Source organism: Varroa destructor, unplaced genomic scaffold (genome assembly GCF_002443255.2).
Source record: "Varroa destructor unplaced genomic scaffold, Vdes_3.0 BEIS01000004.1, whole genome shotgun sequence".
Taxonomy (NCBI): Eukaryota; Metazoa; Arthropoda; class Arachnida; order Mesostigmata; family Varroidae; genus Varroa; species Varroa destructor.
The window spans coordinates 2154999-2181997 of record NW_019211457.1 but is presented as its reverse complement, the minus strand read 5'-3'; the positions used below and the strand labels follow the sequence as shown (position 1 = coordinate 2181997).

Below are 26999 nucleotides of genomic sequence, written 5' to 3'. Positions count from 1 at the left end.
TATTTATATCAATTTGGTACAGCGTAAAGAGAGCGTCAAGTTCCGTCAAGAAACGTCTACATTGGCAATCCATCGCTTTAAGAGCTGTTTTGGGTCGTAATAGCCGCTCTTGGTTGGCAAGCATCAACCCAACAACGTAAGAACATAACAACCTTGAGGGCAAAAGGCAAACCGAATAAATAGATGAGATCATGTTATTCTGGTTATGGCTCTTTTTTTTTAAATGTGTCTTATCTGCGTATCCTAATATCAATAAAACCCAATTTAGATCAACTGCCATCTCTGAACTATTACTACAAATCCCGCTATAGGTACACCAGTCACACCTTCAAATCAACCATGCGTCACATTCGAAACCATTGAATTCTCATTTTCTCCCGACGCGGAAGCTCTCATGGCTCGTATTACACTTCAAGAGCTCTTATCAATATAGAAAACGAATACTGACAGCCCAGATCGTACGGTGAAGCGGGTCACTAGCTGTCTCCATTAGCAAATGCTTCAATCTCGCTATCCTTGTCGAGTTCGGAAGTGGCCACAACCCCGGATCGATTCGCCTTCCGCCAGACAGGAGCGACTTGTTCCTTCGATTTATCTGTCATCTGCATCTTTCACGTCTCTTTTCTTTGTACACACACATTCAAACGCCGCTCGTTGACCAATCGTATCCCGTAGAAGGAATCGGCGTACTCCATGTCTGTGATCTCATCAACGTCATAAATGAACTATTCGCCGATTGAAAAATCGACCCCACGTCAACACCACACCAGCCAGGACAGCTCGTCGTCTCGTAACTTCTTCGCGATTTCTTCCTTGGTGAGCCAGCTACAGTGAATATCCACCATTAACCAGAGGATAACCAGTCAGTGTTGATTTGGTATTTACATTACATGAAGCATCGGTTCATCCAACGACCGTTCGTGTCGTACCTCTCTCTGTGTCGACGGTGGCAGTGTCGGCATCGTCGCAAACTTCTGCAGCGGGATTAGCTCTGCGCGAATGAGCTTGTTATTTTAAGGACGTGAAAGCAGGAACAGGTCGACTGGCTCGGTGTTCAAGCTGAGGCAGGCTGAATAGCAGATAGGACTCACGCAGGCAGACACATCCACGGCTACACGATTGGCGGTAGCTCTTACCTGTGAGAAAGAAACAGACCTAACTGCTCTGCTTAGACCTACTCGAAGCGTTGCTTCAACTTCTTGCAGACTCGCGCAGTTCTTCGTTGATCGCAACGATACTCAAAGGAGGACGGTTTTTAGCCGGCCCGCCGTATAGGCTACCTGTTGTTGACGGACTGCTTTCAATGTGAGTGATAGCTGATCTGATCGGTGTTACGAAAATGCACAATGGTAGAACCTACGGAAGGCTACGGTCGATGGATGACGGCAAGGCCAATGGACTGTGGGGCATTTTCAACGCCGCTAACTCCAACTAGACTCGGAAGACAATGTCAACATCCATGGGGTAGCAGGCGTCTGGTTGGATTCAGTGTGGATTCTACTGAGTGGGCGCTATGGCCCACGGGTGCAGTCACTACGGGCAGCGAAGCGTAATCAGATCGCGATAATCGCGTGGATGCTCATGCTTCGTATGATCAGAAGATCGGGTCCGATATTCTTTCTATTGCTCTTCGATTAGAGATCGCGAGATCGCGCTCGACTTCAGAGGGCTAGCTATACATAAAACATCGGCACGTTGGTCACGCCTGACCAAACCGCGACAGTTGTCTGGTGTTCCCCATCATCTTCGAACTTCTTGAACTCGTTCATGCGTTGTACTAACATTATGGCACTTCAGTCTGACGCCTCCTCCGTCTCGGGGTCTATGGTGCACGAAGCGAACTGTGTACGGTAATGTGTTAGTTTAACATGATCCGTGTATAGATTCATGTGATTATCTTCATGCGACACAAAAGCAATGAACGATACAGTCCGGTAAATAGCACACACGCCTTAATAGTTTGACAACAACTTTCTAAGTTCATGGTTGAATTTCATCAACTGTTAGGGTAGCACCCTTGTAAGATTATTTTTTACTTTTTATAAAAATAGCCTTTTTCGATACTAAAATTGATGTTTTTTCAACTTTTAAAATCTAATTTCGAAGCATAGAAATGTGGAGGAAACAAATTGCTTGGTTGCATTCGTGACGCGTACGACGTTGCTACTGTATATGGCAGTACAAACGTAAACATGTTCGACCTCATAACACCGAGGTGTCATGAAGTGCACCAAGCTGGCGCTAATGGCCACATCAATGAATTCGAGGCAATATCCTCTTTAACAAAACTACTATCTGGTGCTAAATAAGTTGTATCGTCTATGGAGTTTTTAAGAACCCTGCGAATGAATATTACTGCGGAGCAAAAATTCCGTCTAACGCTGGCTTATATCAGCCATATATTAGCATTAGTAGAACAATTCGCACGTGTGTACCTTCGCTATAACGGCTAAACGTGCCTAACACGGCGGGTGTCAACTCTAGGCATGCACGTTCGATTGGCATGTAAATGACTATTATTAACATGGCGCAATTTGAATACAAACAAGGCGGCTTATTTATTGCTGATCTTATTAACCACTGAAATCTACACCAATAGCAACAGTAGTCATAACTAGCCTAACCGATATTCTGCTATACGTCTAGGATAGCAGACGACAAAGTTCACTACTTAAATACCATCTCCTCGAAACAAGAGCGCTTAAACAAGATTTCCAATAATTTACGTATGGACGCCTGATTTACGTATGGACACAAGCAGACTGGCATTTTTACCTCATGTTCCCTCCTGATTATCTTAGCATTTCACAGCGGGATTCGATGACCTCTTGTTTGAGGCGCCCACGAAGCCCATCGACCAAGGAACAAAACCGGCAACAACGGCATGGTGACCCCCAAGGGCGAGTGCGAGACGTACCTGTCCTGAGAGCTGATACGAGGCCCAGTGATGAAGGCTGGGGAGGGGGGAGCTGTTACCGCCTCAGAGTCGTTCAGGGCAGAACTCTGAGTAGAGACAAAAGCTACAGGTGACGTCAAGTACCGCAGACAGACGTATGCGACAGGTAGATTCGACAGTCTGAAAGATCTGCGATTTACCGCTGAACTTGTTGTATAACTACACGAGAGGATTATGTGAGCTCAATAAGGTCTGGCTATCTGCTCCGACGAGGAACGTGTCTCAGTCACAAAATCAACTGCTCATCGGATGATTTTGTTCTGATCGTAACGTCATTCTCCGACGTCTATGTCCTAGTGGCCTAAAGAAAAAAGAAAGACGAAGGAAGGACGACACACAAATGTTAACTATCATTAAGTAGAAAGCTTATCTCAATCATCTAGATTTAGAACAAAAGAAGCGCAAAAATATATGTCGAAAAAGAGAAAAGGGCCAGAAACTACAATAATACCGTGGGGAATAGCTAGTAGCTAAAATTTCTTGACGGCAGACATATGAGTGATGTTACTTGCTAGATTAGTACTCGTCCTGCGAAGTAAAAGGATATTGGTAAAATTAACAACTTGGGGACTGAAAACCGGTTCAATGTGTATTTTTTAAAAATCTAGAAAATAGTAATCTATATATTTTTCTGGCTTCCGTTTTTATAATCGAGACGTTACAGTTGTCACCCTAAAAACGTCACGTATAGTTATATATGAATGTAACTAGGTATCGATAAAACTGTGCTTATCAGGATAGACTAAAATAACTAAATTTAACAATGAGTACATTTTGAACAGATGCGATATCAGCACCCCCTTCCCCTAAGTGAGGACAATAAAAAACCTACACCATGTGCGTAACAACATAATAGGCATGGGCCTAGATTGACCTGCTCCACTGTGAGCAACCAGTTCATAAACAGAAAAAAAAATATCGAATTGAATAAACATTATTAGACAGAATTATGTTGTCTCTGTTATTATTACTAATAGGTTAGTTTTGTTGCAAATACTTTTTATGTTGTGTCTATGGGAAACCTTAGTGTTCAGAACAGCACAATTTATATGGTGATAAATCGGACTCTTCGCGTGACCCCAATTTCTAAAAAGAAGACCAGCATTTTTTCATTAATAAAAAAGTTATTATAATATTTAAGTAAATTTTACGAAAAGAAAATAGCTGTTTTCAATGACGATGCGGTAGTCATTTAATCTGAGGTCAAAGCAGATATTTTCTATTTAGGAACAACATGATAATAAAGTACATTAGAATATAAAGATAAATTTAAAAATAAAAAATATCGCCTATTTGGACACGATTAAAAAATCGTATAATTTCTAAGCCTTTGAATGAATAGGTAATTTCTTTCAGGCTACTGTTCTTCATATTCTACCTAAATATGGCCGTGCACATGGTTAAGGTCACGACAGTCGACAAAAGTCAGGCCTTTACCTTATTTGCATATAGTATAATACGACCCGTCAGGCAGACGGTATGAACACTCCTTTCTTATACAAACACATATTGTTAGGAAAGTTTCTGAATGTTCCACAGACGATAATTGTTGTTGCCGCTGTCGCTGTTGAAGCCTTAACGACAACTTAACATCAGCAATTGATTCGTGATGGAACCAGCCGGTTCTCACTGGTTATAATAGCTGACTCCAAGGAAATCGGTCCATCACCACCAGACGGATCCACTACTCAGCAGGTAACACGACGCCTGCGGGTCTATTGTGTGTTTGCTTTCCCTGCAATCCGTTGCTCACTCCTTGTTTGTTGCAAAATTATCCACGCTGAAGCTGGCGTCTGCAGTAATATACCTTCGCCTACGTGGTTAGGTGCCGAATTGGTAGCCAATTCCGCTTCGAAAGTCGTTCTGCGGCCTGCGACAGGCTTTACGCTCTAAAGGTAAGTATTAGGACCTTTGTAACTTCTCACCCCTGCGGAGCCTCTGAGCCTACATCGTTCGGTTACCTTTGCCTGTATGCGTGTATCGCCCTTATACGCGATCGAGATGAGGTGAGCGAGAATAACATTATGTCCTAGGAGAAGCGTGTATGCTCGCTTATCCTCTCACCCACTCCGGAGGCGCCACCACAAAGACCGATCTCTGATATTGCTTTTACCAGGCTAGCCAGGTAGAGTCCAATGTGTAAACCCTAATCGCTTGATCTGGATCGTCTCGATCGCTCCGGATTCGATCCGATGGCCCCACAGCTATAGCAAGGCAAGCCAGACCGCCTTCTCATCGGCAGTCTTTCGGGGGGGGAACACCGCCTACCGATATCTCGCTTTAGCGAACCCCGTTGTAGGTCTGCTGCATATAAATAGTTTCGTTCAGCGTACACACACATGGAACCATATATTCATACATTTAGTATAGAGGTAGGTTCACATAGCCAACGTTACGAAGACATCAGTGTAGTTATATATATAAAGATGTCTTGCATGAGTTCTTAGGACGCGTTAACAGACGCTGCGCCAGCAAACGGGCCCTGGGTTTAGTCTCTAGAACATGCGAGGGTACCTAACATGTACTGGCATTTGAAGAGTTATGAGGTACAGTATCTTTATGCATGCTTCTCTTTGTGTAGCTATCGCACACGAAGGCCGATACAAACGTCCGTATCGAATCGTCCTGTCGATACCTTTCGCGAACTAGACAAAACGAGGAAAGCCTAGCGAAAAACCTACACACGCTTGAACAGTATTCATAGACTTAGTAAGGCAGCCCTATCATGCAAAGTCAGTCATTGCTAGGTACCTCTTGTGTGCCTGTGGCTCCTTTCGAGTCGGCTTTCCCCCACTTCTGCATTTCTACATCGCTAATGAAGACTACTATAGGCATCGTCAACGACAGTTTCACTCGCGAACACCATGCGACCATCTTAGTACTACGTAGGCCTGTTCCATCCTGTAATGTCTCTTGCCACCGGCGTCTCCTCATATTGGCGAGGGTTTGTAGTTTACATTAGTCTTGTCAATGCAGCCGAACTAAGGTAGTTTCGATACTCTGTAACCTGACGTTTCTACCTCTACAAAAGCTACTCGACGGCTTAAAGTGAGCAGCTTTTAGCTCACGCTTGCTTACTGTGCTTATGAGGGAACGCATCTGTTGAGGTCAGCGATGGGCGGCAAAGAAAGGCCCAGCGCGAACCGCGCAAGTTTGAATGAAACAGGGAAAGACACGAAGCAGAAAGAGAGACGGACAGCGAGAGAGGAATAAAGACAGACGACATACATACAGAGAGAGAGAGAGAGAGAGAGAGAGAGACGGAGAGATAATGTGTGCTTGCACACATTCGCAGGCTGGCCTGCACACATACACACAAGCAAGCTGCGCATAGGTCAAAGCTACAAAGTGGGGCGAGAGCTCTCCCTTAACGCTTTACTGAAATGCTGTGATCACACAGATTCCTAGTGAATATATGTGTGTCCATGTGCGTATAGTGGCGTTGGCAACATGTGTGCGCTTGTGTACAGTCAATGATCATGAAGCGCTGCTACTGGTGTGAATACCGATGAAGGCAGTGATGGGTGGGTTGACTGAGCGCCGGCTCGGCCGAAGAAATACTAAGGAAAGCAGGAGTTTGGTGCACATCTACCAAATGGCCTCAGCCGCTTGTCGCTACGATGGACAACTAAATGTACAAATACCCCAATCTACTTTAGCTGGTCTTTGTCCCCATCGGTTCAAGCGATCTCATCTGTTTCCTATTATCGCAGTGGTAGCGCTCCTTCCCTATTCGTTTATCAGCAATATCCCTACCTCATGCGCAATGAATATAGACATCTCGCCATCAACGTATATTAAAAAACTAACGCGACGATTGGTTGTCTGTAAAAAAAATTGACGCAACGCTGGCTAATCTCAACATTGTTGAAAAATCATTAGCAAGGATTTATTAGACGAGTGTGTGGCTAACGTTAATTATAGCAGGACATGTGTATGTGCAGCATGTAAACGTACGTCGATTGTTTGTTGTGAATAACTTTAGCCAGCAATGCTAAACTGTTGGAAAACCGAGCGGTGTTTACGGTTGGCGATGCATCAGTGAAGGGTGACTGGAGAGTGTAAACACCGCAGAAGGTGAGGAGGTGAAGTTCGAGAAATTATGCGGAACAGAAGCGCCATGAAGTGGACAATCAATCCAGGCACGACGATAGGACTCGGTTCCATTGCTCGATATCTTTCTTTGAGCCAATGTCGTTGAAACAGATTACAAAGTCAATTATGTTCGGCACGTCGTAATAATCTTTGAGTATGTCGTTCATGTCAAAAATTATTGATTGCCTTCAGTGGGCGTCTCTGGAATCATCATTGTTATCTGTGTGTGATGGGCTCAGCAAGCTTGTTTTGCGTGCGTCGAAATAGCTTTTCATTCTAGTCAGAAGTACTTTGGCTGTCCCGTAAGAAGATGCCTTTGTGAGAAAATTCATACAATGCATTGGTAATCGAGAATCAATGAAGACTCATATTGAGGAAAATTCATTTTGTTCAAAGCCGTACACGATCAAAGGAGTCATTGCGTCCGGAACTGCTGAGAGAAAAAGGCTTCATCAACTTGGTCGTTTGAAGATCGTCATTTTTCTCAAAAAAAATATTTCTCTTTGTTGTTTATGCAGTTCACCAATTTGTCACAAGAAGACTGCTCCAAGTTTTTTCATTCTTAGCACATTATGTAACTTAAGTAAGTTACGTATTATGTAACTTAAGAAAGTTCGTAAATTAACTTAGTGACGTTACTGCTTCTCAGAATGAACCTATTCATCACACAGTTTACCTCTGACATTGCAGATTCACTCCAACGTACGATTTCGTCTTACGCGTTCCGCTGTGATTGATGGCGGTAAACTGGTAAATACTCCTTACATGTGACGCTTCGAGTGTGTCTACTTCAAAAGCTTCCTTGCCTCATTTGGTACTGGTAATGGTTAAGAATATTTGCTAAGATGGGAACATATACATGTATGTATACGAGCTACCCAAGGTGTCGATTTTGAAAGTGTAACACGATTATAAAAGCCAATGAGATAAAGAGGTACTATTTCGACATTTTGATTTGTGTATGACAAACTGTCAGATCGCGTTAATGTTTTTTCGCGGACCTTATCAGATGTTAGGACCTCCGGACAACGTTAGGCTTTAACCCAACCCAGACTAGTGGCAATAGGTTAATTGCATTGTGATATCTCGAAGGTTATCTGAGAAATGGCAGGCATTGTTCTATGATGTATGAAGCATCTTGTGTTTCCTTGGTTCAATTGTAACTTTTGCTCAAAATGATTTCACGGAGCAGACAGATTAGAAAAACCATCTAGCAAGTATACACAGAATCACTTTAGCTTTCATTAGAAGGGGCTTCTGTATGCCAGAGGCTAGTTTCTATCCTATTACATATGAATCGGTAGCTTAAGATTTTCAAAGGCTCGACGCCTTAGCTTTATCGGTATACTCACGTCTTGTATGTACCCGTATTATAATACAGCAGTAAGATAGCAACATATTATCACATTATGCTTTATTTATGAAAGCAATAGTATTACAAGACAATTAGCAACTAAGATTGGAGCGGGGCACCAAGGCCAAGAAAGGAAACCTTGTCCGTGGTTGCAGCCCCAGCAAAGCTAACTTGTTAACAAACCTGATTTTCAGCAACGTTGGTAGCTCGCTTAGATAACTATATCTTGCTAATTTCCACGCAAGCAAAAACCTTGGAGGGGAAACCAGTTCGGTTAGGACATATAATAAATCCTATGTACTGTTTATTGAAATAAAGGCAAATTCACAATTGGTAACACATTGGAAGACTTTCAATTAGCAAAAAAGATAACTGAAGATAATTCGTACGAGTTGGCAGTTGTAGCTGGATTACAATAGATATTTTCTTTATAAGTATTTAGGAAAATACTGCAACTGTTCTAATATGACCAGTACTTTATTTCGCTAGATCTTTTGTTATATAAATATTTATATCTTTATACAGTGGTATGTTTTTAAAATCGCATTCGCTTAAGTTACAACAGTTATCGCATCTCACTTACAACCTGATCTCAATTTTAAGAGACGGTATCCCGACAAACTTTACAGAAGTGAAAAGAACTCACTGTAAAGACAGGTTGACTATTTCTACTTACACCTCTACAATCGACTCCGGGTTCTAACAAAGCGACCTCAACCCCAGCCATATCGATGTCCTCTCTCTATCCACCGACTTCACAATGGCCAGCGGCCTCACATCAAAGTGTGGCTTTTCACACTTCGCCTATAAATACATAACACAACACGTCTCACGCATCGGCCTAGTAAGTGTCCTAGTGAGCGAGCTCGTCCTGAGAGAGCATCATCAAGAAACATGTTAATCTGCCTGCGATGTCAAACGTTTACAAAGGACCTCAAAGGAAAAGCGGCAAGCCTCAAAGCGATCTCGTCTTCAGGAGCCGCGAAGCCACCCCTACGACGAACTGCTGTTTTCGTCAAGTTCATTGGGCGGCCCGCTTTGAGCTCTCGCTTGTAGCTCTCTACCTCACCTTCGGTTCAGGCCGCATCGACAACAGCAATAACACCGCGGAGCAACGAAAGCCGATGGCTACTCGATGTTTTCAGCGGACTTCGAGATTGTTGACTTCAAACGGGCCGCTCAGGCTTTGGGCTTGTATGCTGTACGTACGGGCAGAGGCCGGCCCTGAGGATATTGTTGGTGTTTATCTCCATTGTATTGCATGTCACAGAGTCTCTATGTAAAAAGAAATAAGAACGCAGTATGATCTCTCTATTTTTTTTAGCCACGCAGCCCCATTCAAAAGTGCATCATATGTAGGTTGGGTGATAGCAACCTCTTGTTCTTGCAGATGTATTTCACCATTACGGTTTTTTGTTATTCAATGCATCGGCGTGTATTGCAAATCTAAATAGACTCTCTGTACGACTGCCAAAGGTTAGAAAGGTCCGGTTAGGATGACAATTGGTTGTTATAACAGGTTAAGTATTACTCCTGGTTGCGCGGCACGATTACGCTGGGCAAAGAAAGAAATGACAGAGGGCAGTCTTTACCGTATGGCACAAGCAGGCGAAGTCATTTTAAGACAGACTAAAGCGAATTTCTTCGTTGCCGTTTTGGCCTAATCAGAAACGGCCTAGAAGTGTCGACTTTGTGAGGTTTAATCAGTGTCAATGCAGGCGATACAACGCGGCCGCGGCAACGAGAAGCAAATGACAGCTGTAGCCGGGGGTCTTCAATTGCAATTGATCGGTGACCGCGGTTAAAGCCTGCTAGGCATGTTCGCTTGAATGACTCTATGAAAATCACACGGTGACCAACAATCCGCCACCATCTCACTAGCCGGCATCTTTCTGTGATCTGAAACTAACCTCTCTCACTAAATGCTTTCGTAAGCGGTCAAATGTTCTAATAATGCACCATTCACAGACACAGTAAGAAATCGACGCGCGCACGGATCGTAGCTACGTGTCCGTACCTCACAGCGATCTACGAGATCAGAACTCGATGCCGCCCGCTATTTCGCAAAGCGATTGATACATATGCCCAGCAAACACGTCCCTGTCGAAGTAGTAGGATTGAAGTAACAGGTTAATCTTCAGTATGGGAAAGCTGCAGCGGTTAAAACCGATTTAAGGTAATGGCCCCAGCTGTTGGGGTCAGAACTAGTACAAATGTGTTTGCTTGATCAGTAACGTTTGTTGAGACAATCCGCGCCACGAGCTACTAACCCAAGCTTGCTTATTATCGTCAGCATATTGGGACTAAAAATGATAGACTTATCGATTTCAATATTCAACAACAGCGTTAGCGGTGCATCGGACTACCATCAGTTACAATTAAAAGATTCCTCCTGCAGAAGTCAATGAAATTCTGCGTTTGTATGTCAGGTAATAATCATTCAGGCGAGTCCAATTCGGATCTGTTTTTATTTTTTGTTTGTTATTCTGATTATATCAATCTATACAGTTAAACCCTGTTCGCGATTAATTTGAGATCGTTTGAGGTCTGACCAACGTCGTACCCTCACGACATGAAGGCCGAGCTGAAGCACCTTGCGAAGATACGCTTCACTCATCTAATACGAATCCTGCAACGCTTCTGCTGATTCAATTATATGTAGACCGTAAAAATGGTGTTCTTTTGTAGTGCTCGCGAGAAGGTACCTAGTTAGCGTATTGAAATTTTCGTTGTCAATTTCACGTTACATCTATACAGATTTATTTTACTTCGTCTAATTCTGACCGTATTATTTTTTTTCTTTAGGAATGAAGAGGGACCCCTAAGGTGCAAAGTAGGCCAATTTTATTTATATCTGTGCTACAGTGAACCCATACTGTTCTTTAGAGATTACGACTTCGTAAAGCATTGCCATCGAAAAGACCAACAATGAAGAGGCATGTACACCACTCATATATACATAAAATGTTATAAAATATATGTATTGATTGCTGACTATATGTATCGTATTGATTACCTAATAACATAGTTTATTGAACTTAACAGATGTTGCCTATGCTCAGTCGAGTAAGCGGAAACATCAAATGGCATAATATTTCTGTGCTTTTATGGAATGAAACTCAGAAACTTGTTTCTGTGCGTGTTTTTATTCAGATTAGCCTAGGGGCTTTGCACTAGACATGGAAGGCTATGCACCCAATATTCTTCCGGCAACCGTCTCCGTGGCTTGATCCATTTCATGTATCTTAATATAACGGCTCTGCATATTTCAGTAAAGAATCCATCAATCATTTCACGACTGGGTTGTTTCAGGTCTTCAGATTGTATTCACTTAACCCCGCAAGAAAAAATCGAAAAGGAATAAACTACCGGACCGTGGTAGTCACACAGTGTCACCGTCGCGTAACGAAATAACTCTGCCAGCTTTTCAAGCCGATTGATCGTTTCCAGCACGCTGTGGCTAACTAACCGCTGTTATCAGGTCTTTCGCTTCAATCCACCAAAAGGTTTGAAACATGGCACGACAGATCTTGCCATTGAGCGCTGCTGGCGTGCCATGCTCAGGTTTGAAGAAATAGGCCCCGATGACGACATCTTTGCTTTACAAAGTCACACGATACAGCGAGTGTTCGTGGGTGAAGTCGTTCTTCGACACCGATCTTTTGGCTTCTGCAGGTCACAGATAAAGCAGTATTGTTGTTCGGCTAAAAATTAGCTCTATTATAGAATATGACATAACCGAGCAAGTCGCTAGCGTCTGTCTTGCGCTTCAATATGTGATTAATGAATGTTCGGTCAGTTGTGTCCTGTAGATATCATAATGAAACTCTTGCTTCAGGTGCTCCGCTCAGTGCTCCACCATAGGCGGAGTTTTTAAGCGCGACGTCGCATTAGAATTGTTAAACCTGTACGCTCACCACTGTGTACTTCAGCAATGCTATGGCCTGTTCGTCTATAAGGCTATGATCTTTACCTGCGAATAGAGTAGTTTCTTTAAATTCTTTAATTAATCGCTTCGGTGTCACCTTCTTTAGAGAGATGTGTCGTCTTGCGCAACAATCTAAATAATTATGCTTAATATTTACTGGACGATAGTTACATATTGCCTTGTAAACTCTGAGCTTGTGATTGTGGCTAGGCCCGCCAATTTTCAAAAACATAGCGCAATTAGCGTTGGTAATCTTTTATCAGCGTTCAGTGTTCGTTTTTGCTTGAATAACTTGAATACTGTAACAGCTCGCAGGTTTTTTAACGTAACCCATTCTAAAAATATTTCCTTTTTTTAATGATTTGAGATCAGTATAGCAGTGTGTATTAAAGTGAGCACATTGCTTTGCGTAGCCTTATGGTGGTAACGCCCGGTTCTATATAGAAAATTATAGTTTCAAGTTTGTAAGTAAGTTGATCCGCATAGAGGGTACCTCTTAAGTCGTCTTGGAAAATTCGTATTTATTCAATATTTTTTTTTATCGATTTCACTTAGGAAACAGCAGTTGCGTTGCCTATTATAGATAAGTAACGTTATAAAGTATAACCCAGGTTGGGTTTGTGGCGCAAGCGTTGGTCCCTACTCAACTGGCTCATGTCCTGGTAAACATTCTGTTCAGGTTCGGTAATAAGTGACCATATAACTAATAGCTTTGATCCAACTGAAATTTTCACTAATACTTGTCCATTTTGGCAGAATAGGCGTGATTTAGATTTAAAACTGCTTCACAAGAGTTTGCGGTGGGTAGCTTGAAAAAAATTAGGTTGGGCCATTCAAAGTTCAGTTTCGCACTGTGTAACCGAATTTAATATGCATTTATCGTAGCCCAGGCATATCCTTGACCTGTCTACCTGAGCAATAAATTATTATAACGCATCGCCTTTTCTAAGCATAGTAACTGCCCTGTAAAAAAGAAAAGCATCCTTCCTTAGCGTTGTTAAATTGGATATAGACCCAGCTTTCGCCTATACAGCATCACCTTGCAGGGTTGACGTAGGCGTTTTTAATGAATATTTTCTCGCAAATGAATTAATGTAGTAAGCCCATTTAGGCCACGCGGTAGAGAAGTCTTTGACCAATATATCACTAAATTTTTTCTCTCACAACGCCGGTTGTTTCCAATGCTGGTCTTAAGTATATTTCGGCCCATATAGCTTCATCCTCCCCTATGTACAAGGTGAGAAAAGGTTTCTACATATATATATATATATGCGTGTCCTAGGTGCGGCGCCTTAATGAGGACAAACTTGCCGGGCTTTTTGTCGCGACACGCGCGTTCATGTGCCATTTTGGGTATCAAAAGAAAAGCAAAACAATAAGTCTGCAATGATGGCAAACAATGGGTTGAATTCGTCATTTGAGCGAAAATGAGGTATCATCTCATCTCATGGCGTTCCTTCCTGCTAAAAGCTTAAAAATTTCTTTTTTGCTTGAAATCAATTTAAGTTACGGTCAGTTTTTACATTTCTTCTGACAAACGCAAGGATAATTTCCATAAGGCAAACCGAATGATCTTCAATGGTGTTGCAACTTACAGGGCTCAAAATGCCATTTCTGATACAGTTAAGTTTTCGGTACTAAAACTCAAGACCACTTTACGACAACGATTACTATTTACCATATTTTCTGTGCATTTCTGCACGTTTAAAGTTCCTTAGCCGTTTTGAGCTCTCAAGTTATTGGGACTTTTACTCTGCGGTCAGCAGGAAGTTTCGTTTCACTGGTTTTTTTTTATGTATAGCGTATTTGAGCGGCTTTAATGAGTGCAATACCTGCTCATCTCGCTTAATCGAATGTTACTGCTATAAATTGTTTGCGATTTTTATGTAACTACCCTTCTAAGAACAAAGAATAGGAAATGATAGCAAAAAGGAAGAATCTCAACCTAGGAGCTATTCCTTCTCTCTCTGTCTTGCTGCATTTTTGACCCTAAAACCGAGGGTTAGATATATACACGTATATTGCATTTCGAGTCAGCTTAACGAGAACTTTCCCCTATATAAAATTCTATTGAGGAATTTTAGTTCCCAGTGTTCGATTTTTACCCCTTTTCCGGCTGAAATATCAATTTTATAGTTATTATATATATATATAGGATGATATTATTCAACTTGTCAAGATCTATCGATGGAGGTAAAGAGATAGCATCGACAAGGTGGTATTTTGGTATTCCTATCGACAAATCAGTTAGATTATATTTCTTTTTCGGAAAAACTATATAAGAAAATGTCGACCGCTACAACTTAACCCAATTAATACCCAGCAGAAATTTGGTGCAAAGAAGTCTGAAACGAATTTTCATCCCACTGTTGCGCAGGCCTTTTCACATTAAGATTTTGCGTTTTTACTATCAACTGGCGAAATAGACCCTCACATAAAACAACATGTTTTCATTAAAACAGACCGCTAAAAGATAGCTTACCCCAGCCCCTGCAACCTTTTCATTATATGCATAAAGAAGTCTTGTAACAAAACTGCCAAAAAAAAACCAAAAATAGTTGGTCCAAATTAAATGCTCTACGTGGTGCCTGCGGGAAAAAATATTAATCGAATTAGATGCATCGTACGCGCGGTTCCATTCCTGATCGTACTCCAGCGATCCGCTAAAAATCATCGATCTGACCCTACCCGACTACTTCGAAGAATCGATTTGGGTCGAATAAACTAACAAATAAGTTTTATATAGTTGAACAGACTAGATAGACCCACGGCCTTCACCCAGCGACTGTTTTGGCGTTAACTAATATAATTCAGCCGAATGTAAACTATAGAATAGGCGAACACTTAATCTGGAGCGTCGCCCATGATGTGCTGGCTTTTGATACATCTCTACAACGTAATTACGGGACTATTTAATGGTGACTGATTGACTATTCCCGGGCTGCGCGTAAATACGGACGTCGACCAAATGTTGAGGGACGTATGTGAATCAAGTTGGCTGAAGGCCGATTTCTAATAGACGCTATGATTGTATTCCTACTTAGTGTTTCCCGTGGGAAATACCTAGACGTACTATATTAAATGACGATTGATTTTGTTCTTGGGACATCACCAAGACACAATATCTCCCCTATTGATAATAACTGACCAGACGGAAGCCAGTCCTTTATGCAACAGAACAACAACTTCAACATGGCGAGGAACAGGGTGTTAGTGTCGGGATTTGAGCGAAATTCAGCTATTATCCAGTCTCTACAAGCTAAACGAATCTTTACCGAGATCAACTTCTTGGGTAACTTAAAGGGACGGTGCATCACGTCACACATGAGTATGTATGGCTATAGTAGAGGCGGGTTCCAGTGCAATACAGGAAACAATCCACGGCAGAAAAAGATCACTACGGACTGCAAAGTTAAACGTTATTGTCAAAAAGTGAATTTCTAATTATAGTTCTGCTTCGACCAGAATAGGCGTTGGTGCATAAATCTGATGTGAGTGAGCATACGATATCACGGATTGCTGACATAGGACTTCAGGTACATGTTACCTGTCATACAAATGAGATATACTCTCCACGAACAATGACGGCAAGAGCTCTGCTGGCTGCTATGGATTTTTCTAAAAATGAAGTAGTAGTACATCGATTTCGATTCATCTTTGATACTATACAAATGAACCGCAAAAATAATAGTTAGCTTGTTCAGGATCCAGAAGCCTTTGGAAGAAGCGAGTTTTAGGCTCAAGTTTATATTCTGAGTATGGTGTCCAGTGAATGAGACGCTGCGCCGCCGTACTTATCCAGATAGGCCAATGTACCGCTAAAACCGTTCGCCTGTACCTTTTATGAAGTGTTGTGTAATCAGGATAGCTAAAGCCGCTTTATTATTTACCTCTCACCAAGTAGGTCTTCTCTATTTGTGCTCTAATGTCCAACTGGTAAAATGCAAAACTCTAGCTAACATACAAGTTTAATATCATCTTGGTTGCCATCCTATCTAATCGAAACCCAGCCTTACATAAGGGCTCCAGTCGCGGACGTTTTTGGAAAATGAAATGCTTTCGTGTACTTTCTATGACATTGACAACGCGTACAACTTGTTTCCTAAGACGCTACTAAAACGACTGGGCGCTTGGGCGGGATTTTTGTTACAAGAGCTCGCCGTTGGGCAGATTTGTCGCTTGGCGCATTCGCACCATGCATCGACAACATGTGCCACCTGCCATGCATGGCACGACAGGCCGTAGGATGTGAGCAATACGTATAAATGATATCAGCGATTGAAGCGCCCTGCAGTTACCTCTGATTCTGTAACGGTCACCATTATTCACCTTTTGGCGTCTGCGCAAGTTTCAGACGTAGTAGGGAGGGGACAGTACGTCGTTTTTTGCATCGATTTTTATCGCTGATTTGAATCTATTTGGCATTTGAATTTTGCGTTACCACACGGTGCTCGATCCTCGATGCTCGCCGCTTGTCAGCCACAAACTGAAACGACAAACGCATCCATCTATATACCACCGATTCGAAAGCAACGAGGCCTATATCGGGCTCTGGAGATTTACAAAAAGCTCAAAACACCGAAATACGATACCTCTGTGTTGAAACCCTGTCCTCGAATAAGAAACAGCCCGCAAATATGCCATCCTTCTACATCCTCTAAGGCTACCTCGCGCCATTGTTTTTATAGAATGTTTGTTACCCCGTGAATCTGTGTAGATGACATTCGTATAGAGATGAAAGGCGAAACGACTAACTTTCGAGAAATACGCCGCGAGCAGCATCGGTAACAGCATCAACGTCAAGACCAAAGGCAAATTCAAGTCTTGAAAAGGATTTTTACTCTGTGTTCGCCGTATACTAATATGTTAACCGCAGTATCCAATAGGGCTTGTAGACATCAATGCTCAAGTGGACGGCGTTGGCCTAACTAGCCAATCACTATTTGTAGCTTCGCAATCTGTCGATTTGTGCCTCTGTGAATGTATTGGTCTGTACGTCTTTGATATCTATCTCCCTGCCATTTGCACAAGGAGGCAATCGGAATCGAGCACACCCTGCACACTGGTATCATGTAGAGAAAAAAAAAATGTATATATAGAAGTCGTGCCTAAAGAACGAAAAGGACTAGTAGATTTTTTTCGCTAGCCTTTCATACCATCTGCTTTCGGGTCTGGAATACCTTGTTTCGGTATCTCGTTTCTTGTATTTATATGCAACAGAAACAAGTTCGAAAGTTACTATATGGCAAGTGCAGCCGGACTCCTACATGGGTTGATCCTAAACTGTTCAGGATGTACCATATCCGCATGATTAAGAATCCAGCTTTGGAGGAGAAGCAAATTCAATCTATATCGACGACATGTCCGTAGCTCGACGATCTCACCGGTTGCGTTAACGCTTCTTGCCGACGCTCCGTTCGTTGGAACTAACGAAGACCGTGTGATGCCGTCCTGTCTAATTTCAACCGGCATCGAATCTAGCCAATACTAACGAGATGGCCGCTTCCAGCATGAACAGCCATAGATTATCCGTAAGATGCTTTGGGGGTAGTGACAGACACGACTCAAATCAGCTAGTCGCGCAGTAACAGCAGTAGTATTAGATATACTTAATATTGGTGGCCTAACGACGGCGCGACATATGTTCAAATGTTCACGCGCGCAACACTCTCTATATGGCTTCTGCGTTCCACTGCGTACGTCTCTATTTGTTAGTCTGTATCCGTGTGTCTGTGCATAAGCGACACATTTGCGCTCGCTTCTTCACAACAATGCGCCCTGCCTTCCATGTCGATCTAGTTGGCTGAGCCCGGACCCGAACGCTCCTTCAGGGTTGAGTCGCTCGTTGCACCTCGATTAAGTAGCGCCGTAGCGTCACACCTCAAACTTTTCTAGTTTGCTGCCCAACGAAAGGTACTAAGTTGAGGGGAATGAAGCCATCACGATTCGACAAGATGAAAACTGTTCTCATCTGTTCAACCCCCCAACTCGATGAATAGCGATCGGGTGATGTTATTGTTGTCGTAAGTATCGAACTGGCCGGCTTCTCGCTTTCGACAATCGCTGATTTGAGACAACATATTCTGTTGATTTGCGGTAGCGACAAGCGGTCGAGAAGAAGAGATTTGCGCCTGTTGTTGCTGATTTGAAAGCTCCGTCTCGAAACACTCGTTTTAAATAACAACAATAACAATAGCAGAAGTAACAATCTCTACAATTTATACCCTATGGCTAGTAGATGCGTATTTTACATGATCATCGAGCTGGTGAACCACTACTATCGCCTTGTGTTTTTGCCTTCATAACTAATGATAAAATGATGTTGCAGGATGGGGCATTTAAATTGAGGATACTTTGGCGGGCTGTTTGCTGTAGCAGACATACGTTCCATGCTGGAGGAAAGCCAGTTTCTTCTGACGTCAAATTTATCTTGGAACTTGGACAAGGTTCAAGCATTATTCAATGTTCCTGCGCTAGGCAAGGCGCCCACGAGATTAAAAACCTACTTTTCTATTCAAGGATCGACAGCCTATCTTGATGTCAATTTTCATGTGGCTTTCAAAAATACAAGGAAAGTTTCCATGATACGAACCGGAAAATCCTCAATAGGGTTCAGACTTAAAAGGCTCAAAAATTTATCAAAATGTTTTAGCAATCCATTCTTCATATGTCTGGATTTTCCACATAGGAATCAATGGATGTTTTGGAGATGAGACACAATATTAGTTGCCAACTGGGTCTCACAACTTCAGTAGTCAGTCATCTTGAAACTTCAGTGTTTTTTCGCACTATTTGGACCCTGCTTGGCATTTTTAGGATGGAACATCTGTGGATTCTCTGTATGTAGCGTATTTGAGCTATCCCTTAGGGTTTTCTTAGGTCCTCCTAATATCGCTCGACTTACTATGGTTACTTCCAAAAAATTAGTTGCAGATTAAAAGATTGTAAAACAATTAGTAGCTTAAGTTCCGAACGAAAATGATTTTTATGATAAATTGTAGGATATAGAAAAATAAATTCGTTAAACGATTTTTTTCTTAAACTTAAAACAACTCGTAAAAATGCTTTACCCTCTATGCGCATGTATATATTTTATCATCGTCATTTATGCACGCATTTCTCAGATTCAGATATATATATATATATATATATATATATATATATATATATATACAAGTTGAATATGTAAAACACAGTGCTATATGTATATATATGTTTTGTTTGTACAGTTTAAATTTTTTTCACAAGTGATTTTACTAAGTGCTTTATCCTGCTAGTGCATTCAGCAGGGAACGTATGCGCAAAAACAAATCGTGCGAAAATAACAGAGTATTATGTTTGTTTTTATCCTCGTATGATTTAGTATTGCAATAGGCAATGAAAACATCTGCCAAATTACCACATCCATTGTCTGAGCTTCGGGCTGAAAGGTCACGAGAGTCGATGGTTTAGGCCCTTCCGACGACAACAGGTGTGGTTGGATAAAGCAAGATATTCATTGTTACTGCTTAGTATACAGTAGCGAATATACTCTGTTCAGTTGTCCAGGCCATTCGAAGGCTCATCCGTTAAACTTCGATAGGCAGATAGTTAGTGATGGGCCTCGATTTAACTAAAATATTGCTATAGATATGAATATAGCGCGTTAATGGTCACATGTGAAGTACCAAATAGCAATCCTATATTGAAGGTTTAATGTATATCATAGGTCGCCTCAAGACAAGCCTCAATCAATCAATCAATTGTTCGAGCCGTATGAAGTTCATTCCGGAGCATTTCTCAAACTCATTATTACTGTTTTACTAACATTCACCCTATCACCTGTCGTTTTGTCATCCTCATACCTTCGATACATGCTGCTATTAGTAATAGTGCTGAAAAATGTCATATATTTTGACCGGATTACCGTCTTGTTGAAACAGGCGTAACCTATGGATCACGGTAACTTGTCTACCTTCGCCACTGTTAACGACTACTAACCATGATAAAACTTCGTGTGTAACTTCGTATGCCAAAATCAAATGTTAGCTTATTAAAGTCAAATCGGTCCGCTTGTTGAGTGTATCTCATCTAAGATCGATGGTTACTGAGGTTTGACCCTAAATGACCAAGCTTCAAAACGTGGTGTCCGTAAATAGACAAATAAAAATTGGAAGTGTCGTCCTGACTTGGGATTCTTTACTTGGTTATTGCAAATTTTTGACACAAAACGTACACCCATTTCAATACTCGCGTATATATATTCTAAATACGGTTTGTCCTATCTGCGAAGATCGAATAGCGTCATCAGGCGTCTAAACGACAAACGTAGTCAGGCATTAAAATCAACTGTTTTCTTAAACTTTGGAGCGGATATTTCTAAAGCCTTTGGAGTGAACCGCTACTGAAAGGTAACGCAAATGGCTTTCTAGCAATTTCGAATACTATGCAAAGGTATATTCAGATTGATTATATAAGACACATGTAGATGCGTTCGAATTGTAAGGATTTTGCTAAATTCTACTCGTTTTATAAAGAAATAGTTCTTATGATAAGAGGCAATCAGTGACCAGAAACAATCTGATGGGTAGATTTGGGTCAAATTATCACTGAGCAAATAGGAAATCGTCATTAGTCATTGTTAGTCGCTATCCGAAATTGATTCAAGGGTTTTCGTGCATTCCTTTTCTTTTTCTTCTTCGTGTTCTGAGGTGGAATAGTCAGGAAGCAGCGGGTTTTACTTCAACCAAATGCAGAAAAAAACGCGTGAATGTGTTGTAGTCGTTATAGAAGGATCGAAAGCAGACGTATTACTTAGGCTTCTTAGAACAAGCTTTATAATTTGGAAAATAAAGCAACACTTGTAAGTAAAGCCACAACTAGAGTTGTCTAAACCTCGTTAGAACGGGATCTGATTATCCTAAATAAAAAGTATGAATTTATTATGCCGTCAAGTTTGCATTCAACGAAGAAGCTTCACTTTATTCAGAACGCTTTTTCATGCTGTTATAATGTGACCTCTCACTGAGGTGTTAAACAAAAGCCTACCCCTTTAGGCAATCGAATAGTATTAAATGCATTTTAAAAAAGAAAAAAAACTAACGGTTTCTCGAACGGTTGATAAAATGATTTCATCCACACCGTAATACAGCCTTATTAGTACATTAGAGACAGCGGACAAGTGCAACGAGCCAAAAAATGATATAACTGAACGTATATTACGCCCAAGTACAAAATGAGTTGATAGTACACAATTATTACCTAAACTATTAAAAACATGCCTGAATAATTGAACAACAGCAATGTTCCCTCGTCTGAACCGAACTATGCACATTTGTCGCGCATTTAGATGGAGCTAGTATTCAATATTTTGTTCTGACCCAGCCAATAAGAATCGTAATGTTTGTCTCTTGTAAGATGACTCCATATATTCGACCGTGAAGTTCAACGGATTCGTTGAGGAACGAATTACCTTCAGTCTTCTTGAATAGCAGTTTTCTGGCTTAAAGCGATTATTTCGTTAAGTTACCTTTAATTTTGTTTTAATACTTTTGCAAACTATCAATACTTTCTTCGTTAGTTTTAGTAAGAAAATTATATTACGTGCAGCCAATTGATGGGTATGTGTTTGTCGAAGGAATTCTCTTACTATCAACTTTAACTGTTTTCGTTCTGAAGATGGCTCAAGCAGCAGAAACGAGTGATTTCTAAATTTATTTCAACTTCTTTAGCAGCGATTATATATTTAGAATGCAGATAAACACGAATGCTATAGGTCGATCATCATGTACCCCTGTGAAGTGCTCTTATATTCGGTAGCATGAAATTGTTATACTTCAGTGGATATTTTGAATATCCAACAGGAGCTCCTTTAACAATTTCTCTTACCCTTTAAATATTGTAGACAGAACGATGTAATCGTTTGTTCTAGGCAAGCCGTGTAAGCTAGAGAGGCGCTTGTGACAACATAAAATTGTAATCCAAGCAATACCTAGCACGTATTTGTTTTGTGATAGGAAAGTTGATGCAGCTCGTGACGGGCTTTTAAAATGCACGCAACGTCACAGTGGCCCGAGCAGTCCGCGCGACAAGTTACCGACTCGAGATGAGCGCGCTTGTCATTGCACTCTGCACGACTGTGGTGCGTGCCGCTCTAGCAGCGGCCAGCCTCGAAAACGACATTAAGAACAAAATCGACAAACTCTTTGCGAAGAAAAAAAACAAAAAACAGGGGGGTAGACGACGACGATTCATACGAAGAAAATGAAGATTGTTCATACTATATTCCCGCTCAGTTGATCGCTTAAATTAGTTTCGGGTTGGCGACGTACTGAGTAGCGGAGAGCGCAAACGGAGGATTATTGCTTTATTATATATATATGAGACGGTTCGGTGTGAAGAACTATTATAGTGATACGAACTCATAGGATGACTGAAAATTACTAGTTTGTTGATTGATTATCTGTTGAAGATTGATGTTGAGTATAATTAAATTATGCTGAGTTTCAAACAAGCCATAAATAGAGTAGTTCAGTATTTACTTTGAATGCTTGAGAACTGATATGAAAACGGCTCCAACGAATTTTTTTTCAGATATTACAAAGTTCAGTTAAGAATATGATTATTTTTATTTTTAGTAAGTTGCCTTCTATATATCAGTGTAAGATACTTGATAAATATTATATTTGAGTGTTTGGCAACTGTGATAACCGGTTTGAAGCTAAACAGCATTGTCAAAATAGCTATAAGCTGCTCGTTTATGAGCCACCACGGCGCACTGGTTCAAATTTCCGCGCCAAATTAAAAGACTCCACACTTCAACTAATGCTTCTACCTTCCAAATCGAAGGAGTCGTTCGGGCTGGTTTTTTCCACATCCAAATGCGTTTCGTATATAAAAACACGAGCTCTAGCCGTATCCAACCTACAAACATTCTGAAAATATGCAAATGGTATAAAATTGTTTCGAAATATATTGTCTAGCTAAGTAGCTTTTTTTGCAATATATCCCTAGTAATACTTCCAGATATACGTTGGGCAAGAGTTAAGACTATCGAGACAAAAATCACTTCAGCCAGTCGCCTAAACTGTCTTTTAAAACCCCACAGAATGCTAATGCGCAACTCTGAATTTCGTTGGTAAAAAAAGAAAACCTATGCAACTCAATGAAAAACAAATGACATGTGTATATTAAAAATGTTGAATATCTCATGATGGTATTAACCTATGATATCATTTAAGTGTATAAAGTGATTGGATCACTGTCTCCCTGAATGTATGAGAAGCTAAGTCTCCCAGCTTGACGGTATTGTCATGTAGAATAGGACCTTTCTGTTGTTAGAAAAAAATGTATCGTATACGATGGTCCATGTTCTAATCTGCCTTGTATTAACAGAAACAAGCAATACTCGTTCTAGAAGCTTACTAATATCATTCCTGTAGCGTGGCAGGTTCTTGATACTGTACAAAATAAATGATTCAGATGATTTGTTCTCAAGGGAAATGGCCAGAGAACGTAAACAAAAAACTAATTTCGGTGCTACGCTATAAACACAAATGGGAATCGCGAGATCGTTCGGGCTGTGTCTCTCAAATTTCTCTGCCAGAATTGCAGATGACAATCGATTATCATACGTACACACACAAATGCATCTTGTTTTTCTGAGGTACTTCAGATGTTCCGGAGGTTGATTAAAAACGGAAAATCTACAAGTGCTATTAGCCGGTCACTGTTCGTTCAGTATTGACTAATCCCAGATGTGGGACGTAGCATGGATAGTCGCCATTTCCTACTCCTGGCTCCACCCCAGTGGGTTGTATCCTCGCAGTTTATGCCGGTCCTTGCCATTTAAAGGATCCCATTCTCTCGATATTCTGATTCGACAGACTGTACTTGGCCGAACTGGTTGCCGATGGAGAGCATGCGCTCCAGAAGATAAAAAAAATTCGTTTTGCTCTGGGTTTACTTCCGAGCTGGCCGGATGCGGAAGCTGTAAACGGACTATGTCAAGGTACCGCCAATATACCCGAATAACCCGTGCAGCTGTGCTAGTAGATGACTGACAAGCAGTACACTTTTTTGTCAACCTGTTTGTGCTGGAAACTGAATACACTTTTCTAAGAAGGAAGATGGATGCTCCTTTGGAAGCGCTTCTCCGTCATTGCCCGTCTTCGAGGTGGTGGCCATACAGAATTCTCGTGTTGTGCTGATGTGGCTACGGATGACAAAGTAGAGTTCAAAGCGTACTCTTTCTTTAGACTTGACTCGGTGTGCACGGTTACCAAAAAATTTGTATACTTGAAGGGCCAGCGTCCCTCCAAACATCATCCGAATGGGATGAAGAAAGGACGCCATTGACTATTCCTTATCAGAACAGTGTCTGTCGCAATGCATATGTCTGAGATTTGTATAGTACATGAATGCGATTACGCTTGCTGAATGAAGGGCGGGGTGAGTCTGATGAACTGCGGTTTCAAAGATCTGGTTGTTTTTTGATGGCTTCCATCTTTCAGAGCTGCCTGGACCAGATCGGCTTATGACGCCCTGCCTATTTTTAGCACAAATAGAATACACACAGGTAGTGCACCGTTATATACACATGGTATGCTTACCTATTTCAGTTCTAATGGCAGTTTATGGAGGAGGCGGTGGTCTAAACAAATACCAAGGCGGAGATGAGTGTGGATATAGAGGCGGAAGTAGTGGCCAAGGTGGATACGGATGCCATAAACGGTTATGGACGGAGCCCTTACGGCGGCAAGGGATCCGGAGATGACGGTAGAGGTTTCGGGGGTGGAAGTTCTCCGTTTCGATACTCAGGTAAAGAGACACATGTGAAGAGTTTCCAATACTGAATAAAGAGGAAACAATCAACCCTGTTATCATTGATAATGAAGAAAAAATCATGATGTACTATATATACTAAAGAAATTGAAGATAATCAGAAGCCTTCCGCTGGAAGGTTCTAAAAGTGTATATTGACTAGTAAATAAATGCTATTTTATTTTGAGTAAAATAGCCATTGCAGGGGATGCTACATGGGACAAAATCTTGGAATCCGATCTCAATGGCTATGTACGTACTTCCTATATTCTCTAAACATGTCATATTAAAAGTCTTGAATGTTTTTATGCACTTTCACCATAAACCGTCTGCGTAGTACCAACCGATTAAAATTATGAATGCATGCGAACGAATGCGCCTAGCACAAACACCTGAAACAAGATAACGCTCTGAAATCTGTGTTACAACGAAGACAATTTACTTCAGTTTTTTTTTATAGTGTTCCCGCAGATGGAGCTGTCTAGTGGCCATCTGCATGACGGTTAACCCGCTAAATCTGGGAGACACGTGGTGGTGTGGGTTCCAATCCAGCAGTGGACATAGTTCGTTTCGAACCTGGCTGTCTGCTGAAATATCGAACTATAATAGTATTGAATCTGTCACTCAAAACATGTTGCGGCCCTTGTATCCTTCTCATACTAGTCAATGCCGAAGTGATTTGCGACGCCCTTCTAAATAGACAACTGAGCTTACCTTTAATGGCCTGAGGATTTAAAGCTTAGTGATGGTGCTATAGTAGCGTGTTTGCTATACTTTGGAAAAAGTAACATGGTCGCGTAAAAAGTAAACCGGACGTAGACACACGGCTCGTCCCATATTGGAAGAGATGAGCCGTCAGAAATGATACTTAACGGGAATACTGGATGTAGAAGGATAAGAGATAATTATTTAGGTATCTAAACTTTCTACATTAACCTTTTTTTAATAAACTTTATTCTAAAACGCTTTCTAGTAACCGCTAATAACGCTGATTCCGTTTTCTTTCAGATCAGGCACAATTGTTGCCCAAACCGAAACACAGAGTTTGAATTTTCAAGTCTGATTTAACCGGACTCTTAACAATTTTAACTAATTGACTTTCAAGCTACGAGAAGCATTGATTGCTTAATTGACATAGAGAATCGGGAGACACGTGGATAATATTTACGATACAAAAATGCACATACGATACAAAATCCTCATTATTGGAAAGCTACAGTTCGAAGTATACAGATGTTTGTGCCCTGAATATTTTTCATCGGGCCTTAAATGAGCAGTCTGACTCAAACTTATCCACTCTAGAGACGATGGCAGTACATTGGTGCTACGTGGGTAAGATTTCGAATCGAATTGAGTTTCGGTAGCAGCTCAATTCATGTACCGTAGTAGATTAGTAGGTAATGTATTTCCCTGGAAATCTCAAGGACAGGTTGTAGTCAAGATTTGCACCCAGGCATAGACAGACTTCGGTCCGTGTTGAGAGCCAATTAATCGTCTGATGGAATGCCTAACGGCGATACAGAACGTAAAACACGAAATAATCTTACTCTATTTTACCTCACATGTCCTGTGGTATATGAACAGATTAACTAATATGTACATATTCTTTTATAAAATTGATTAAAATAAATTAATTAAAGGTTAATAAAATAGAGATAAATAGTGGAAACGATTCATTCATGAAGTGTATTCATTATAAAATTTAATTAAGGAAATTTGAAATAAGAAAACTTCAGAGCTCCATAATCTTTCGGGCATCGCCATTGTTTTTTCCCGGCGAGTTGCCCATTTGTTGCGGGCTTGTTTCTGTCTTTAGATTACACCATTAACAAATCCTCATACTGCCACGTCAGAGGTACCACAAT

At 41.2% G+C, this 26999-nt stretch overlaps 2 long non-coding RNA genes across 4 annotated transcripts; one reads left to right on the top strand and one right to left on the bottom strand.

Annotated features, from left to right (window-relative positions):
- Positions 1 to 2533: 2533 nt before the first annotated feature.
- LOC147755733 (uncharacterized) lies at positions 2534 to 6064 on the bottom strand. Its single transcript, XR_015326979.1, has 2 exons — positions 5708 to 6064; positions 2534 to 3257 (listed from the first exon to the last, which is right to left on the bottom strand). It is a non-coding gene; the product is annotated as an uncharacterized LOC147755733 (long non-coding RNA).
- A 217-nt stretch (positions 6065 to 6281) lies between these two features.
- LOC147755732 (uncharacterized) lies at positions 6282 to 26794 on the top strand. Of its 3 annotated transcripts, none has more exons than XR_015326850.1 (5): positions 6282 to 7033; positions 7742 to 7801; positions 24933 to 25131; positions 25331 to 25386; positions 26143 to 26794. It is a non-coding gene; the product is annotated as an uncharacterized LOC147755732 (long non-coding RNA). The 3 variants fall into 3 exon arrangements; XR_015326851.1 differs by having other exon boundaries at positions 6282 to 7205; XR_015326849.1 differs by having other exon boundaries at positions 6282 to 7634.
- Positions 26795 to 26999: the final 205 nt, after the last annotated feature.